This window comes from Daphnia magna, linkage group LG4, assembly GCF_020631705.1.
Source record: "Daphnia magna isolate NIES linkage group LG4, ASM2063170v1.1, whole genome shotgun sequence".
Classification (NCBI taxonomy): Eukaryota; Metazoa; Arthropoda; class Branchiopoda; order Diplostraca; family Daphniidae; genus Daphnia; species Daphnia magna.
The window spans coordinates 5,923,780-5,940,408 of record NC_059185.1 but is presented as its reverse complement, the minus strand read 5'-3'; the positions used below and the strand labels follow the sequence as shown (position 1 = coordinate 5,940,408).

At 39.7% G+C, this 16,629-nt stretch overlaps 21 non-coding genes across 21 annotated transcripts; 16 read left to right on the top strand and 5 right to left on the bottom strand.

Moving 5' to 3' along the window:
• The first annotated feature begins 687 nt into the window (after positions 1-687).
• Trnay-gua lies at positions 688-795 on the top strand. The gene is made up of 2 exons: positions 688-724; positions 760-795. It is a non-coding gene; the product is annotated as a tRNA-Tyr (tRNA).
• Positions 796-1,522: 727 nt separating this feature from the next.
• On the top strand, positions 1,523-1,595 carry Trnar-ucg. The gene has a single exon. It is a non-coding gene; the product is annotated as a tRNA-Arg (tRNA).
• Positions 1,596-2,145: 550 nt separating this feature from the next.
• On the bottom strand, positions 2,146-2,217 carry Trnaq-uug. The gene has a single exon. It is a non-coding gene; the product is annotated as a tRNA-Gln (tRNA).
• A 1,414-nt stretch (positions 2,218-3,631) lies between these two features.
• Trnal-aag lies at positions 3,632-3,713 on the top strand. The gene has a single exon. It is a non-coding gene; the product is annotated as a tRNA-Leu (tRNA).
• Positions 3,714-3,814: 101 nt separating this feature from the next.
• On the top strand, positions 3,815-3,887 carry Trnar-ucg. Its single transcript has one exon. It is a non-coding gene; the product is annotated as a tRNA-Arg (tRNA).
• Positions 3,888-4,437: 550 nt separating this feature from the next.
• Trnaq-uug lies at positions 4,438-4,509 on the bottom strand. Its single transcript has one exon. It is a non-coding gene; the product is annotated as a tRNA-Gln (tRNA).
• Positions 4,510-5,274: 765 nt separating this feature from the next.
• Trnay-gua lies at positions 5,275-5,381 on the top strand. Its single transcript has 2 exons — positions 5,275-5,311; positions 5,346-5,381. It is a non-coding gene; the product is annotated as a tRNA-Tyr (tRNA).
• Positions 5,382-5,925: 544 nt separating this feature from the next.
• Positions 5,926-6,007, top strand: Trnal-aag. Its single transcript has one exon. It is a non-coding gene; the product is annotated as a tRNA-Leu (tRNA).
• A 101-nt stretch (positions 6,008-6,108) lies between these two features.
• Trnar-ucg lies at positions 6,109-6,181 on the top strand. Its single transcript has one exon. It is a non-coding gene; the product is annotated as a tRNA-Arg (tRNA).
• A 550-nt stretch (positions 6,182-6,731) lies between these two features.
• Positions 6,732-6,803, bottom strand: Trnaq-uug. The gene has a single exon. It is a non-coding gene; the product is annotated as a tRNA-Gln (tRNA).
• Positions 6,804-7,568: 765 nt separating this feature from the next.
• Trnay-gua lies at positions 7,569-7,675 on the top strand. Its single transcript has 2 exons — positions 7,569-7,605; positions 7,640-7,675. It is a non-coding gene; the product is annotated as a tRNA-Tyr (tRNA).
• A 726-nt stretch (positions 7,676-8,401) lies between these two features.
• Positions 8,402-8,474, top strand: Trnar-ucg. Its single transcript has one exon. It is a non-coding gene; the product is annotated as a tRNA-Arg (tRNA).
• A 550-nt stretch (positions 8,475-9,024) lies between these two features.
• Trnaq-uug lies at positions 9,025-9,096 on the bottom strand. The gene has a single exon. It is a non-coding gene; the product is annotated as a tRNA-Gln (tRNA).
• A 765-nt stretch (positions 9,097-9,861) lies between these two features.
• Trnay-gua lies at positions 9,862-9,968 on the top strand. Its single transcript has 2 exons — positions 9,862-9,898; positions 9,933-9,968. It is a non-coding gene; the product is annotated as a tRNA-Tyr (tRNA).
• A 543-nt stretch (positions 9,969-10,511) lies between these two features.
• On the top strand, positions 10,512-10,593 carry Trnal-aag. Its single transcript has one exon. It is a non-coding gene; the product is annotated as a tRNA-Leu (tRNA).
• A 101-nt stretch (positions 10,594-10,694) lies between these two features.
• On the top strand, positions 10,695-10,767 carry Trnar-ucg. The gene has a single exon. It is a non-coding gene; the product is annotated as a tRNA-Arg (tRNA).
• Positions 10,768-12,154: 1,387 nt separating this feature from the next.
• Positions 12,155-12,261, top strand: Trnay-gua. Its single transcript has 2 exons — positions 12,155-12,191; positions 12,226-12,261. It is a non-coding gene; the product is annotated as a tRNA-Tyr (tRNA).
• A 543-nt stretch (positions 12,262-12,804) lies between these two features.
• Positions 12,805-12,886, top strand: Trnal-aag. Its single transcript has one exon. It is a non-coding gene; the product is annotated as a tRNA-Leu (tRNA).
• Positions 12,887-12,987: 101 nt separating this feature from the next.
• On the top strand, positions 12,988-13,060 carry Trnar-ucg. The gene has a single exon. It is a non-coding gene; the product is annotated as a tRNA-Arg (tRNA).
• A 550-nt stretch (positions 13,061-13,610) lies between these two features.
• On the bottom strand, positions 13,611-13,682 carry Trnaq-uug. The gene has a single exon. It is a non-coding gene; the product is annotated as a tRNA-Gln (tRNA).
• A 765-nt stretch (positions 13,683-14,447) lies between these two features.
• Trnay-gua lies at positions 14,448-14,554 on the top strand. The gene is made up of 2 exons: positions 14,448-14,484; positions 14,519-14,554. It is a non-coding gene; the product is annotated as a tRNA-Tyr (tRNA).
• Positions 14,555-16,629: the final 2,075 nt, after the last annotated feature.

The following is a 16,629-nucleotide window of genomic DNA, read 5'->3' as shown; positions in this document are numbered from 1 at the left end:
AAGGTAAGCTCTGGATCCATCCAATAGGCGAAAATTAGGTCATTACGTAACGGCGTGTATATCAAACTGCTTCGGTTTTTACGCCTTAACGACAGTGGATGGCGTAGGATGAACCAACCAGTAAACATGGGCGGACACAATGCGATAAATAGTTAGTTAGTAGCAACTGCTTGAAAGTTGTTGATTTGAATCATCAAATTTTGAATACAAACAGTAATGCATACAGGCACATTAATTTTCATTTCTTCAATGGAGCCCGAAAAGAATTTAGTTTTCCAGCGAATTGTTAAAACAGTTTTTTTCCAGTTAATTCTGGTTTGCTTCAATAATAAAATCCAAGAATAATCAACTACCAGGACTAACAGTTTTTAACTCAAACCCACGCTCACGGCCTCGCTGTTTTACCTCTAAGTTTGAGACGTAACCAAATGCCATCCGGATGCAGTTCCTCAAGGCGTAATCGGTAAGCAAGAGGGCGTAAGGCTTTACAAAAAGGTTCTTGTGAACATAGCTGATAACATAGAAAAGCATTGTATGAGATATTCATGCTTAGCATTAAAAAAACAGCCAAATACGGGTAAGATGGATTGCGACCCAACATATCAAGTTCATTACCATACTACGCAATGCTGAACGGAGTTTATGTGTAGTAATATGAAGTTTTCGTTGCTCGTGTCAGTATGCCATCCTTCGATAGCTCAGTTGGTAGAGCGGTGGACTGTAGAGATAAAAAAGTATATTAGAAATAAATTGTTAGTTATCCATAGGTCGCTGGTTCAACTCCGGCTCGAAGGAAATAGATTGAAAATAGATGTTATTAACAATAAGTGAAATTGAATGTAAGGAATGATTAATTTCAGTTTAACATAGCCATATTACGTCAAAATCTACAATAGAAAATAATCTAAAAAATATGCGTAACATTACATATGGCTCATTGGTCTAGTGGTATGATTCCTGCTTTGGGTGTAGGAGGCCCCGGGTTCAAATTCCGGATGAGCCCTAAATGTTAAAAAGAATTGGTTGTTAAATGAGGATGCTTTCGGAAATTTGTCGTATTATAATATTGATTACAGCTAGTGGACTCTCTTATCGCACGAGTTGAATTCTTCTCAACTTATTCTAAATTAACTTTCGAGTGTCTGTGTTCGTCATAATATGAAAATCAATATATTTCAAATTTAGATAATCCTTCTGACATTAGATAAGACGAAGAATTTACAGGTCATACGATAATACCAAACAAAGTTGCTAAGCAATCTACGACATTGATTCTCATTTTCTAATGGTAAACTGGCTATTTCCGCCTGAGGAAACATCTGCTCCCCATAACATATAGGGTAGCGTGGCCGAGCGGTCTAAGGCGCTGGTTTAAGGCACCAGTCTCTTCGGAGGCATGTGTTCGAATCCCATCGCTGCCATTCCTTACATTTTGATTTTACATTTTTCTCGAAAGATTATCTTTTACCCAACACAGGGATGATCATTTTTATATCAACATTCAATGTCTTGAATTTAACATGATCGTGTGGCCTAATGGATAAGGCGTCGGACTTCGGATCCGAAGATTGCAGGTTCGAGTCCTGCTACGATCAGTTGTGTTTCAAAGTCTATTTTAACACACCGAAGATACAGCTCTAATGGCAAAACAGAAATACATTTCACAGCAACGAACTATTTCCGACCCATTCCCTGCCTTTACTCCTAGTTGTGTGCGATGCCTCAAGGACGTACCAAGGTATGGGGTAAAGAAGTACATCGGAGAGCGAGAATTACGCATACTTTACCATTCCATGTAAACTTTGCACCTCACGACGATGATTTCTAAACGCAACGACTAAACACATCCTAATCCTGCTGAAACAAGAACAGGTAGTTCTTAAGTATTTTCTGTGATCTCGGTTGGCTATAGTAACTTTAGAGAAACAGCCAAAATATCACTTGTAAATCCACCAGTTTAAAGAAATGATTGTGGGCCCATCCGGGAATTGAACCTGGGATCACTCACACCCGAAGCAAGTATCATACTACTAGACCAATGAGCCAATCGCGTTTCATATAAAACATCAAAGGCTTTAAAAAATCTTGGTCGTTACTTATTGCCAACTATGAATAGCCTTTTAAGGGCAATAAGGTCAAAAGTTAAGGTTCCACTGAGAATCGAACTCAGATTATCAGAGTCAAAGTCTGATGTGATAACCATTACACCATGGAACCGCTGTTACATAAATATCCGCAAGGGAATCTTCTTACGCCTTACGACCTTACGGAAGGTGCTTAAGGTGTAAGGCGTAAGCTCTGATCCATCCAATAGGCGAAAATTAGTCATTAAGAAGTAAGGTGTAAGGCGTGTATATCAAACTGCTTCGGTTTTTGCGCCTTAACGACAGTGGATGGCGTAGGATGAACCAACCAGTAAACATGGGCGGACACAATGCGATAAATAGTTAGTTAGTAGCAACTGCTTGAAAGTTGTTGATTTGAATCATCAAATTTTGAATACAAACAGTAATGCATACAGGCACATTAATTTTCATTTCTTCAATGGAGCCCGAAAAGAATTTAGTTTTCCGCGAATTGTTAAAACAGTTTTTTTCCAGTTAATTCTGGTTTGCTTCAATAATAAAATCCAAGAATAATCAACTACCAGGACTAACAGTTTTTAACTCAAACCCACGCTCACGGCCTCGCTGTTTTACCTCTAAGTTTGAGACGTAACCAAATGCCATCCGGATGCAGTTCCTCAAGGCGTAATCGGTAAGCAAGAGGGCGTAAGGCTTTACAAAAAGGTTCTTGTGAACATAGCTGATAACATAGAAAAGCATTGTATGAGATATTCATGCTTAGCATTAAAAAAACAGCCAAATACGGGTAAGATGGATTGCGACCCAACATATCAAGTTCATTACCATACTACGCAATGCTGAACGGAGTTTATGTGTAGTAATATGAAGTTTTCGTTGCTCGTGTCAGTATGCCATCCTTCGATAGCTCAGTTGGTAGAGCGGTGGACTGTAGAGATAAAAAGTATATTAGAAATAAATTGTTAGTTATCCATAGGTCGCTGGTTCAACTCCGGCTCGAAGAAAATAGATTGAAAATAGATGTTATTAACAATAAGTGAAATTGAATGTAAGGAATGATTAATTTCAGTTTAACATAGCCATATTACGTCAAAATCTACAATAGAAAATAATCTAAAAAATATGCGTAACATTACATATGGCTCATTGGTCTAGTGGTATGATTCCTGCTTTGGGTGTAGGAGGCCCCGGGTTCAAATTCCGGATGAGCCCTAAATGTTAAAAGAATTGGTTGTTAAATGAGGATGCTTTCGGAAATTTGTCGTATTATAATATTGATTACAGCTAGTGGACTCTCTTATCGCACGAGTTGAATTCTTCTCAACTTATTCTAAATTAACTTTCGAGTGTCTGTGTTCGTCATAATATGAAAATCAATATATTTCAAATTTAGATAATCCTTCTGACATTAGATAAGACGAAGAATTTACAGGTCATACGATAATACCAAACAAAGTTGCTAAGCAATCTACGACATTGATTCTCATTTTCTAATGGTAAACTGGCTATTTCCGCCTGAGGAAACATCTGCTCCCCATAACATATAGGGTAGCGTGGCCGAGCGGTCTAAGGCGCTGGTTTAAGGCACCAGTCTCTTCGGAGGCATGGGTTCGAATCCCATCGCTGCCATTCCTTACATTTTGATTTTACATTTTTCTCGAAAGATTATCTTTTACCCAACACAGGGATGATCATTTTTATATCAACATTCAATGTCTTGAATTTAACATGGTCGTGTGGCCTAATGGATAAGGCGTCGGACTTCGGATCCGAAGATTGCAGGTTCGAGTCCTGCTACGATCATTTGTGTTTCAAAGTCTATTTTAACACACCGAAGATACAGCTCTAATGGCAAAACAGAAATACATTTCACAGCAACGAACTATTTCCGACCCATTCCCTGCCTTTACTCCTAGTTGTGTGCGATGCCTCAAGGACGTACCAAGGTATGGGGTAAAGAAGTACATCGGAGAGCGAGAATTACGCATACTTTACCATTCCATGTAAACTTTGCACCTCACGACGATGATTTCTAAACGCAACGACTAAACACATCCTAATCCTGCTGAAACAAGAACAGGTAGTTCTTAAGTATTTTCTGTGATCTCGGTTGGCTATAGTAACTTTAGAGAAACAGCCAAAATATCACTTGTAAATCCACCAGTTTAAAGAAATGATTGTGGGCCCATCCGGGAATTGAACCCGGGATCACTCACACCCGAAGCAAGTATCATACTACTAGACCAATGAGCCAATCGCGTTTCATATAAAACATCAAAGGCTTTAAAAAATCTTGGTCGTTACTTATTGCCAACTATGAATAGCCTTTTAAGGGCAATAAGGTCAAAAGTTAAGGTTCCACTGAGAATCGAACTCAGATTATCAGAGTCAAAGTCTGATGTGATAACCATTACACCATGGAACCGCTGTTACATAAATATCCGCAAGGGGAATCTTCTTACGCCTTACGACCTTACGGAAGGTGCTTAAGGTGTAAGGCGTAAGCTCTGATCCATCCAATAGGCGAAAATTAGTCATTAAGAAGTAAGGTGTAAGGCGTGTATATCAAACTGCTTCGGTTTTTACGCCTTAACGACAGTGGATGGCGTAGGATGAACCAACCAGTAAACATGGGCGGACACAATGCGATAAATAGTTAGTTAGTAGCAACTGCTTGAAAGTTGTTGATTTGAATCATCAAATTTTGAATACAAACAGTAATGCATACAGGCACATTAATTTTCATTTCTTCAATGGAGCCCGAAAAGAATTTAGTTTTCCGCGAATTGTTAAAACAGTTTTTTTCCAGTTAATTCTGGTTTGCTTCAATAATAAAATCCAAGAATAATCAACTACCAGGACTAACAGTTTTTAACTCAAACCCACGCTCACGGCCTCGCTGTTTTACCTCTAAGTTTGAGACGTAACCAAATGCCATCCGGATGCAGTTCCTCAAGGCGTAATCGGTAAGCAAGAGGGCGTAAGGCTTTACAAAAAGGTTCTTGTGAACATAGCTGATAACATAGAAAAGCATTGTATGAGATATTCATGCTTAGCATTAAAAAAACAGCCAAATACGGGTAAGATGGATTGCGACCCAAAATATCAAGTTCATTACCATACTACGCAATGCTGAACGGAGTTTATGTGTAGTAATATAAAGTTTTCGTTGCTCGTGTCAGTATGCCATCCTTCGATAGCTCAGTTGGTAGAGCGGTGGACTGTAGAGATAAAAAGTATATTAGAAATAAATTGTTAGTTATCCATAGGTCGCTGGTTCAACTCCGGCTCGAAGGAAATAGATTGAAAATAGATGTTATTAACAATAAGTGAAATTGAATGTAAGGAATGATTACTTTCAGTTAAACATAGCCATATTACGTCAAAATCTACAATAGAAAATAATCTAAAAAATATGCGTAACATTACATATGGCTCATTGGTCTAGTGGTATGATTCCTGCTTTGGGTGTAGGAGGCCCCGGGTTCAAATTCCGGATGAGCCCTAAATGTTAAAAAGAATTGGTTGTTAAATGAGGATGTTTTCGGAAATTTGTCGTATTATAATATTGATTACAGCTAGTGGACTCTCTTATCGCACGAGTTGAATTCTTCTCAACTTATTCTAAATTAACTTTCGAGTGTCTGTGTTCGTCATAATATGAAAATCAATATATTTCAAATTTAGATAATCCTTCTGACATTAGATAAGACGAAGAATTTACAGGTCATACGATAATACCAAACAAAGTTGCTAAGCAATCTACGACATTGATTCTCATTTTCTAATGGTAAACTGGCTATTTCCGCCTGAGGAAACATCTGCTCCCCATAACATATAGGGTAGCGTGGCCGAGCGGTCTAAGGCGCTGGTTTAAGGCACCAGTCTCTTCGGAGGCATGGGTTCGAATCCCATCGCTGCCATTCCTTACATTTTGATTTTACATTTTTCTCGAAAGATTATCTTTTACCCAACACAGGGATGATCATTTTTATATCAACATTCAATGTCTTGAATTTAACATGGTCGTGTGGCCTAATGGATAAGGCGTCGGACTTCGGATCCGAAGATTGCAGGTTCGAGTCCTGCTACGATCATTTGTGTTTCAAAGTCTATTTTAACACACCGAAGATACAGCTCTAATGGCAAAACAGAAATACATTTCACAGCAACGAACTATTTCCGACCCATTCCCTGCCTTTACTCCTAGTTGTGTGCGATGCCTCAAGGACGTACCAAGGTATGGGGTAAAGAAGTACATCGGAGAGCGAGAATTACGCATACTTTACCATTCCATGTAAACTTTGCACCTCACGACGATGATTTCTAAACGCAACGACTAAACACATCCTAATCCTGCTGAAACAAGAACAGGTAGTTCTTAAGTATTTTCTGTGATCTCGGTTGGCTATAGTAACTTTAGAGAAACAGCCAAAATATCACTTGTAAATCCACCAGTTTAAAGAAATGATTGTGGGCCCATCCGGGAATTGAACCCGGGATCACTCACACCCGAAGCAAGTATCATACTACTAGACCAATGAGCCAATCGCGTTTCATATAAAACATCAAAGGCTTTAAAAAATCTTGGTCGTTACTTATTGCCAACTATGAATAGCCTTTTAAGGGCAATAAGGTCAAAAGTTAAGGTTCCACTGAGAATCGAACTCAGATTATCAGAGTCAAAGTCTGATGTGATAACCATTACACCATGGAACCGCTGTTACATAAATATCCGCAAGGGGAATCTTCTTACGCCTTACGACCTTACGGAAGGTGCTTAAGGTGTAAGGCGTAAGCTCTGATCCATCCAATAGGCGAAAATTAGTCATTAAGAAGTAAGGTGTAAGGCGTGTATATCAAACTGCTTCGGTTTTTACGCCTTAACGACAGTGGATGGCGTAGGATGAACCAACCAGTAAACATGGGCGGACACAATGCGATAAATAGTTAGTTAGTAGCAACTGCTTGAAAGTTGTTGATTTGAATCATCAAATTTTGAATACAAACAGTAATGCATACAGGCACATTAATTTTCATTTCTTCAATGGAGCCCGAAAAGAATTTAGTTTTCCGCGAATTGTTAAAACAGTTTTTTTCCAGTTAATTCTGGTTTGCTTCAATAATAAAATCCAAGAATAATCAACTACCAGGACTAACAGTTTTTAACTCAAACCCACGCTCACGGCCTCGCTGTTTTACCTCTAAGTTTGAGACGTAACCAAATGCCATCCGGATGCAGTTCCTCAAGGCGTAATCGGTAAGCAAGAGGGCGTAAGGCTTTACAAAAAGGTTCTTGTGAACATAGCTGATAACATAGAAAAGCATTGTATGAGATATTCATGCTTAGCATTAAAAAAACAGCCAAATACGGGTAAGATGGATTGCGACCCAAAATATCAAGTTCATTACCATACTACGCAATGCTGAACGGAGTTTATGTGTAGTAATATAAAGTTTTCGTTGCTCGTGTCAGTATGCCATCCTTCGATAGCTCAGTTGGTAGAGCGGTGGACTGTAGAGATAAAAAGTATATTAGAAATAAATTGTTACTTATCCATAGGTCGCTGGTTCAACTCCGGCTCGAAGGAAATAGATTGAAAATAGATGTTATTAACAATAAGTGAAATTGAATGTAAGGAATGATTACTTTCAGTTAAACATAGCCATATTACGTCAAAATCTACAATAGAAAATAATCTAAAAAATATGCGTAACATTACATATGGCTCATTGGTCTAGTGGTATGATTCCTGCTTTGGGTGTAGGAGGCCCCGGGTTCTAATTCCGGATGAGCCCTAAATGTTAAAAGAATTGGTTGTTAAATGAGGATGCTTTCGGAAATTTGTCGTATTATAATATTGATTACAGCTAGTGGACTCTCTTATCGCACGAGTTGAATTCTTCTCAACTTATTCTAAATTAACTTTCGAGTGTCTGTGTTCGTCATAATATGAAAATCAATATATTTCAAATTTAGATAATCCTTCTGACATTAGATAAGACGAAGAATTTACAGGTCATACGATAATACCAAACAAAGTTGCTAAGCAATCTACGACATTGATTCTCATTTTCTAATGGTAAACTGGCTATTTCCGCCTGAGGAAACATCTGCTCCCCATAACATATAGGGTAGCGTGGCCGAGCGGTCTAAGGCGCTGGTTTAAGGCACCAGTCTCTTCGGAGGCATGTGTTCGAATCCCATCGCTGCCATTCCTTACATTTTGATTTTACATTTTTCTCGAAAGATTATCTTTTACCCAACACAGGGATGATCATTTTTATATCAACATTCAATGTCTTGAATTTAACATGGTCGTGTGGCCTAATGGATAAGGCGTCGGACTTCGGATCCGAAGATTGCAGGTTCGAGTCCTGCTACGATCATTTGTGTTTCAAAGTCTATTTTAACACACCGAAGATACAGCTCTAATGGCAAAACAGAAATACATTTCACAGCAACGAACTATTTCCGACCCATTCCCTGCCTTTACTCCTAGTTGTGTGCGATGCCTCAAGGACGTACCAAGGTATGGGGTAAAGAAGTACATCGGAGAGCGAGAATTACGCATACTTTACCATTCCATGTAAACTTTGCACCTCACGACGATGATTTCTAAACGCAACGACTAAACACATCCTAATCCTGCTGAAACAAGAACAGGTAGTTCTTAAGTATTTTCTGTGATCTCGGTTGGCTATAGTAACTTTAGAGAAACAGCCAAAATATCACTTGTAAATCCACCAGTTTAAAGAAATGATTGTGGGCCCATCCGGGAATTGAACCTGGGATCACTCACACCCGAAGCAAGTATCATACTACTAGACCAATGAGCCAATCGCGTTTCATATAAAACATCAAAGGCTTTAAAAAATCTTGGTCGTTACTTATTGCCAACTATGAATAGCCTTTTAAGGGCAATAAGGTCAAAAGTTAAGGTTCCACTGAGAATCGAACTCAGATTATCAGAGTCAAAGTCTGATGTGATAACCATTACACCATGGAACCGCTGTTACATAAATATCCGCAAGGGGAATCTTCTTACGCCTTACGACCTTACGGAAGGTGCTTAAGGTGTAAGGCGTAAGCTCTGATCCATCCAATAGGCGAAAATTAGTCATTAAGAAGTAAGGTGTAAGGCGTGTATATCAAACTGCTTCGGTTTTTACGCCTTAACGACAGTGGATGGCGTAGGATGAACCAACCAGTAAACATGGGCGGACACAATGCGATAAATAGTTAGTTAGTAGCAACTGCTTGAAAGTTGTTGATTTGAATCATCAAATTTTGAATACAAACAGTAATGCATACAGGCACATTAATTTTCATTTCTTCAATGGAGCCCGAAAAGAATTTAGTTTTCCGTGAATTGTTAAAACAGTTTTTTTCCAGTTAATTCTGGTTTGCTTCAATAATAAAATCCAAGAATAATCAACTACCAGGACTAACAGTTTTTAACTCAAACCCACGCTCACGGCCTCGCTGTTTTACCTCTAAGTTTGAGACGTAACCAAATGCCATCCGGATGCAGTTCCTCAAGGCGTAATCGGTAAGCAAGAGGGCGTAAGGCTTTACAAAAAGGTTCTTGTGAACATAGCTGATAACATAGAAAAGCATTGTATGAGATATTCATGCTTAGCATTAAAAAAACAGCCAAATACGGGTAAGATGGATTGCGACCCAACATATCAAGTTCATTACCATACTACGCAATGCTGAACGGAGTTTATGTGTAGTAATATGAAGTTTTCGTTGCTCGTGTCAGTATGCCATCCTTCGATAGCTCAGTTGGTAGAGCGGTGGACTGTAGAGATTAAAAGTATATTAGAAATAAATTGTTAGTTATCCATAGGTCGCTGGTTCAACTCCGGCTCGAAGGAAATAGATTGAAAATAGATGTTATTAACAATAAGTGAAATTGAATGTAAGGAATGATTACTTTCAGTTAAACATAGCCATATTACGTCAAAATCTACAATAGAAAATAATCTAAAAAATATGCGTAACATTACATATGGCTCATTGGTCTAGTGGTATGATTCCTGCTTTGGGTGTAGGAGGCCCCGGGTTCAAATTCCGGATGAGCCCTAAATGTTAAAAGAATTGGTTGTTAAATGAGGATGTTTTCGGAAATTTGTCGTATTATAATATTGATTACAGCTAGTGGACTCTCTTATCGCACGAGTTGAATTCTTCTCAACTTATTCTAAATTAACTTTCGAGTGTCTGTGTTCGTCATAATATGAAAATCAATATATTTCAAATTTAGATAATCCTTCTGACATTAGATAAGACGAAGAATTTACAGGTCATACGATAATACCAAACAAAGTTGCTAAGCAATCTACGACATTGATTCTCATTTTCTAATGGTAAACTGGCTATTTCCGCCTGAGGAAACATCTGCTCCCCATAACATATAGGGTAGCGTGGCCGAGCGGTCTAAGGCGCTGGTTTAAGGCACCAGTCTCTTCGGAGGCATGGGTTCGAATCCCATCGCTGCCATTCCTTACATTTTGATTTTACATTTTTCTCGAAAGATTATCTTTTACCCAACACAGGGATGATCATTTTTATATCAACATTCAATGTCTTGAATTTAACATGGTCGTGTGGCCTAATGGATAAGGCGTCGGACTTCGGATCCGAAGATTGCAGGTTCGAGTCCTGCTACGATCATTTGTGTTTCAAAGTCTATTTTAACACACCGAAGATACAGCTCTAATGGCAAAACAGAAATACATTTCACAGCAACGAACTATTTCCGACCCATTCCCTGCCTTTACTCCTAGTTGTGTGCGATGCCTCAAGGACGTACCAAGGTATGGGGTAAAGAAGTACATCGGAGAGCGAGAATTACGCATACTTTACCATTCCATGTAAACTTTGCACCTCACGACGATGATTTCTAAACGCAACGACTAAACACATCCTAATCCTGCTGAAACAAGAACAGGTAGTTCTTAAGTATTTTCTGTGATCTCGGTTGGCTATAGTAACTTTAGAGAAACAGCCAAAATATCACTTGTAAATCCACCAGTTTAAAGAAATGATTGTGGGCCCATCCGGGAATTGAACCCGGGATCACTCACACCCGAAGCAAGTATCATACTACTAGACCAATGAGCCAATCGCGTTTCATATAAAACATCAAAGGCTTTAAAAAATCTTGGTCGTTACTTATTGCCAACTATGAATAGCCTTTTAAGGGCAATAAGGTCAAAAGTTAATGTTCCACTGAGAATCGAACTCAGATTATCAGAGTCAAAGTCTGATGTGATAACCATTACACCATGGAACCGCTGTTACATAAATATCCGCAAGGGGAATCTTCTTACGCCTTACGACCTTACGGAAGGTGCTTAAGGTGTAAGGCGTAAGCTCTGATCCATCCAATAGGCGAAAATTAGTCATTAAGAAGTAAGGTGTAAGGCGTGTATATCAAACTGCTTCGGTTTTTACGCCTTAACGACAGTGGATGGCGTAGGATGAACCAACCAGTAAACATGGGCGGACACAATGCGATAAATAGTTAGTTAGTAGCAACTGCTTGAAAGTTGTTGATTTGAATCATCAAATTTTGAATACAAACAGTAATGCATACAGGCACATTAATTTTCATTTCTTCAATGGAGCCCGAAAAGAATTTAGTTTTCCGTGAATTGTTAAAACAGTTTTTTTCCAGTTAATTCTGGTTTGCTTCAATAATAAAATCCAAGAATAATCAACTACCAGGACTAACAGTTTTTAACTCAAACCCACGCTCACGGCCTCGCTGTTTTACCTCTAAGTTTGAGACGTAACCAAATGCCATCCGGATGCAGTTCCTCAAGGCGTAATCGGTAAGCAAGAGGGCGTAAGGCTTTACAAAAAGGTTCTTGTGAACATAGCTGATAACATAGAAAAGCATTGTATGAGATATTCATGCTTAGCATTAAAAAAACAGCCAAATACGGGTAAGATGGATTGCGACCCAACATATCAAGTTCATTACCATACTACGCAATGCTGAACGGAGTTTATGTGTAGTAATATGAAGTTTTCGTTGCTCGTGTCAGTATGCCATCCTTCGATAGCTCAGTTGGTAGAGCGGTGGACTGTAGAGATTAAAAGTATATTAGAAATAAATTGTTAGTTATCCATAGGTCGCTGGTTCAACTCCGGCTCGAAGGAAATAGATTGAAAATAGATGTTATTAACAATAAGTGAAATTGAATGTAAGGAATGATTACTTTCAGTTAAACATAGCCATATTACGTCAAAATCTACAATAGAAAATAATCTAAAAAATATGCGTAACATTACATATGGCTCATTGGTCTAGTGGTATGATTCCTGCTTTGGGTGTAGGAGGCCCCGGGTTCAAATTCCGGATGAGCCCTAAATGTTAAAAGAATTGGTTGTTAAATGAGGATGCTTTCGGAAATTTGTCGTATTATAATATTGATTACAGCTAGTGGACTCTCTTATCGCACGAGTTGAATTCTTCTCAACTTATTCTAAATTAACTTTCGAGTGTCTGTGTTCGTCATAATATGAAAATCAATATATTTCAAATTTAGATAATCCTTCTGACATTAGATAAGACGAAGAATTTACAGGTCATACGATAATACCAAACAAAGTTGCTAAGCAATCTACGACATTGATTCTCATTTTCTAATGGTAAACTGGCTATTTCCGCCTGAGGAAACATCTGCTCCCCATAACATATAGGGTAGCGTGGCCGAGCGGTCTAAGGCGCTGGTTTAAGGCACCAGTCTCTTCGGAGGCATGGGTTCGAATCCCATCGCTGCCATTCCTTACATTTTGATTTTACATTTTTCTCGAAAGATTATCTTTTACCCAACACAGGGATGATCATTTTTATATCAACATTCAATGTCTTGAATTTAACATGGTCGTGTGGCCTAATGGATAAGGCGTCGGACTTCGGATCCGAAGATTGCAGGTTCGAGTCCTGCTACGATCAGTTGTGTTTCAAAGTCTATTTTAACACACCGAAGATACAGCTCTAATGGCAAAACAGAAATACATTTCACAGCAACGAACTATTTCCGACCCATTCCCTGCCTTTACTCCTAGTTGTGTGCGATGCCTCAAGGACGTACCAAGGTATGGGGTAAAGAAGTACATCGGAGAGCGAGAATTACGCATACTTTACCATTCCATGTAAACTTTGCACCTCACGACGATGATTTCTAAACGCAACGACTAAACACATCCTAATCCTGCTGAAACAAGAACAGGTAGTTCTTAAGTATTTTCTGTGATCTCGGTTGGCTATAGTAACTTTAGAGAAACAGCCAAAATATCACTTGTAAATCCACCAGTTTAAAGAAATGATTGTGGGCCCATCCGGGAATTGAACCTGGGATCACTCACACCCGAAGCAAGTATCATACTACTAGACCAATGAGCCAATCGCGTTTCATATAAAACATCAAAGGCTTTAAAAAATCTTGGTCGTTACTTATTGTCAACTATGAATAGCCTTTTAAGGGCAATAAGGTCAAAAGTTAAGGTTCCACTGAGAATCGAACTCAGATTATCAGAGTCAAAGTCTGATGTGATAACCATTACACCATGGAACCGCTGTTACATAAATATCCGCAAGGGGACTCTTCTTACGCCTTACGACCTTACGGAAGGTGCTTAAGGTGTAAGGCGTAAGCTCTGATCCATCCAATAGGCGAAAATTAGTCATTAAGAAGTAAGGTGTAAGGCGTGTATATCAAACTGCTTCGGTTTTTACGCCTTAACGACAGTGGATGGCGTAGGATGAACCAACCAGTAAACATGGGCGGACACAATGCGATAAATAGTTAGTTAGTAGCAACTGCTTGAAAGTTGTTGATTTGAATCATCAAATTTTGAATACAAACAGTAATGCATACAGGCACATTAATTTTCATTTCTTCAATGGAGCCCGAAAAGAATTTAGTTTTCCGTGAATTGTTAAAACAGTTTTTTTCCAGTTAATTCTGGTTTGCTTCAATAATAAAATCCAAGAATAATCAACTACCAGGACTAACAGTTTTTAACTCAAACCCACGCTCACGGCCTCGCTGTTTTACCTCTAAGTTTGAGACGTAACCAAATGCCATCCGGATGCAGTTCCTCAAGGCGTAATCGGTAAGCAAGAGGGCGTAAGGCTTTACAAAAAGGTTCTTGTGAACATAGCTGATAACATAGAAAAGCATTGTATGAGATATTCATGCTTAGCATTAAAAAAACAGCCAAATACGGGTAAGATGGATTGCGACCCAACATATCAAGTTCATTACCATACTACGCAATGCTGAACGGAGTTTATGTGTAGTAATATGAAGTTTTCGTTGCTCGTGTCAGTATGCCATCCTTCGATAGCTCAGTTGGTAGAGCGGTGGACTGTAGAGATAAAAAGTATATTAGAAATAAATTGTTAGTTATCCATAGGTCGCTGGTTCAACTCCGGCTCGAAGGAAATAGATTGAAAATAGATGTTATTAACAATAAGTGAAATTGAATGTAAGGAATGATTACTTTCAGTTAAACATAGCCATATTACGTCAAAATCTACAATAGAAAATAATCTAAAAAATATGCGTAACATTACATATGGCTCATTGGTCTAGTGGTATGATTCCTGCTTTGGGTGTAGGAGGCCCCGGGTTCAAATTCCGGATGAGCCCTAAATGTTAAAAGAATTGGTTGTTAAATGAGGATGCTTTCGGAAATTTGTCGTATTATAATATTGATTACAGCTAGTGGACTCTCTTATCGCACGAGTTGAATTCTTCTCAACTTATTCTAAATTAACTTTCGAGTGTCTGTGTTCGTCATAATATGAAAATCAATATATTTCAAATTATATTCTTACTCCACTTCAACCTTAACGGTGTAGAACATCTTTATTTCAGCTCCTCCAAAGTAATACAAAAACTGGCAACGCCGATCGCTTCCTCTAGGCGCCCGATAGAGCTAGCCCCTCAGAACGTTTTCAGCTCTTGCCAGAGATAGACCATGGCTCCGCCATCAAGTATTTCGTCTTCCGATTCGGCTAAACGCCAGCGTGCTCTCGAATCTCGGGAAGTGAATCGTGCTATCGCCAACGGTTCTTCTAAAGGTGATACGTTATCCGTTTTTTCGCAGGGTGCAGACAGTCAAGAACATGAGAACATTGTCGTTCCTGGTGGTTCTCACAAACGGCATGGTGACGCCAGTGGTTCACGTGGTCGGCATGCCGAGGCAGGTGGCTCACGTGGTCGGCCAAATTCTGTCTCTTGCTCCAGCCCTACTTCGAGGCATGGCAAGAGGAGATCACGCTCTCGTTCTAGCTCATGTTCGCTATATTCGAGGTCTCGCTCACCGTCTCCCAAACGCCTTCGTGACGACAACGAGGATGGCTCTCCTGCTAATGTCTGTATGCTGTCTCGGTCTCGTGTCCGCGAAATTCGTCGCTGGATGCAGTATGGTATTGACTCAAAGTCAGAGGGCATCACGTTGCGGTCTTCCTACAAGCCAACCTTTGAAGGAAAGTATGAACTCATGGCCCCCTCTCTAGACCCATCCATGGCTCGCAAGTGGTTACGCAACCTAGGCGAACATTCCGATCGTGCAAAACTTAAAGACTACTGGGAGAAACAACTGCTTTCTGTTCAGAGAGAGGTGAAAGATGTCATGGAGCCTCTTTTATTCCTGCTGGGCTCAATGCCCGCTAATTGCGACGCTGAGTTGCCGGTCGCTACAGCCACCCGTTTGCTCGGTCACGTATTTTCTCACATTTCCAAGCTTCGTCGCTCCAATGCTATGCGCCATATTGCTCCCAAGTTCTCTGGTATGCTTATTGACCCACTCCTGTTTTCTAGTCGCGAACATCGCTATCTTTTTGGAGAGAGATTCATCACAGCCCTTGATAAGGAGGCAGACGCAGATGCAAGAATGGACAAAATCGGACGCGCCGGCGGTCCTCATTCTAGCCGTCGAGGCAGCAATTTAAATCGCAAGGGCGATCACAGTCATGGCGGGTCGGCCAACTTCAGATCAGGCTGGAATTGGAATTTCAGCCAGCATCGATCGACGAGCTCGAACCAGGCGGGGAAGCAGAGACAAGGTTCTTTCAGCCACTCAAACAAGTACGTAGCCTTTCCGCTCCCTCATATCATCAATAAGGTTGGCGCTCGTCTCTCTCTTTTTTACGAGGCTTGGAACTCTATTACGAACGACCACTGGGTTTTGAAGATTATTAAGTCAGGCTACTTGATTGAATTTTCCCATCCCCCTGTTCCTAATTCTCCTATAGCGTGCTATTTGGACGCCGACAAATCTGCTCTTTGTGATCTGGAGATAGGAACATTGTTGACAAAGGGCGCTGTCGTTAAGGCCACTTCTCATGAAGAGGGTGCAGTTTATAGCTCATTATTTGTAATTCGCAAAAAGACGCCAAATAAGTGGCGTGCAATTTTTAATTGCAAATTTTTGAATTCCTTTGTTCAATATGAACATTTCAAAATGGAGGGGCTCGATAGCGCCAAGTATCTTATCCGTCGCAACGACTGG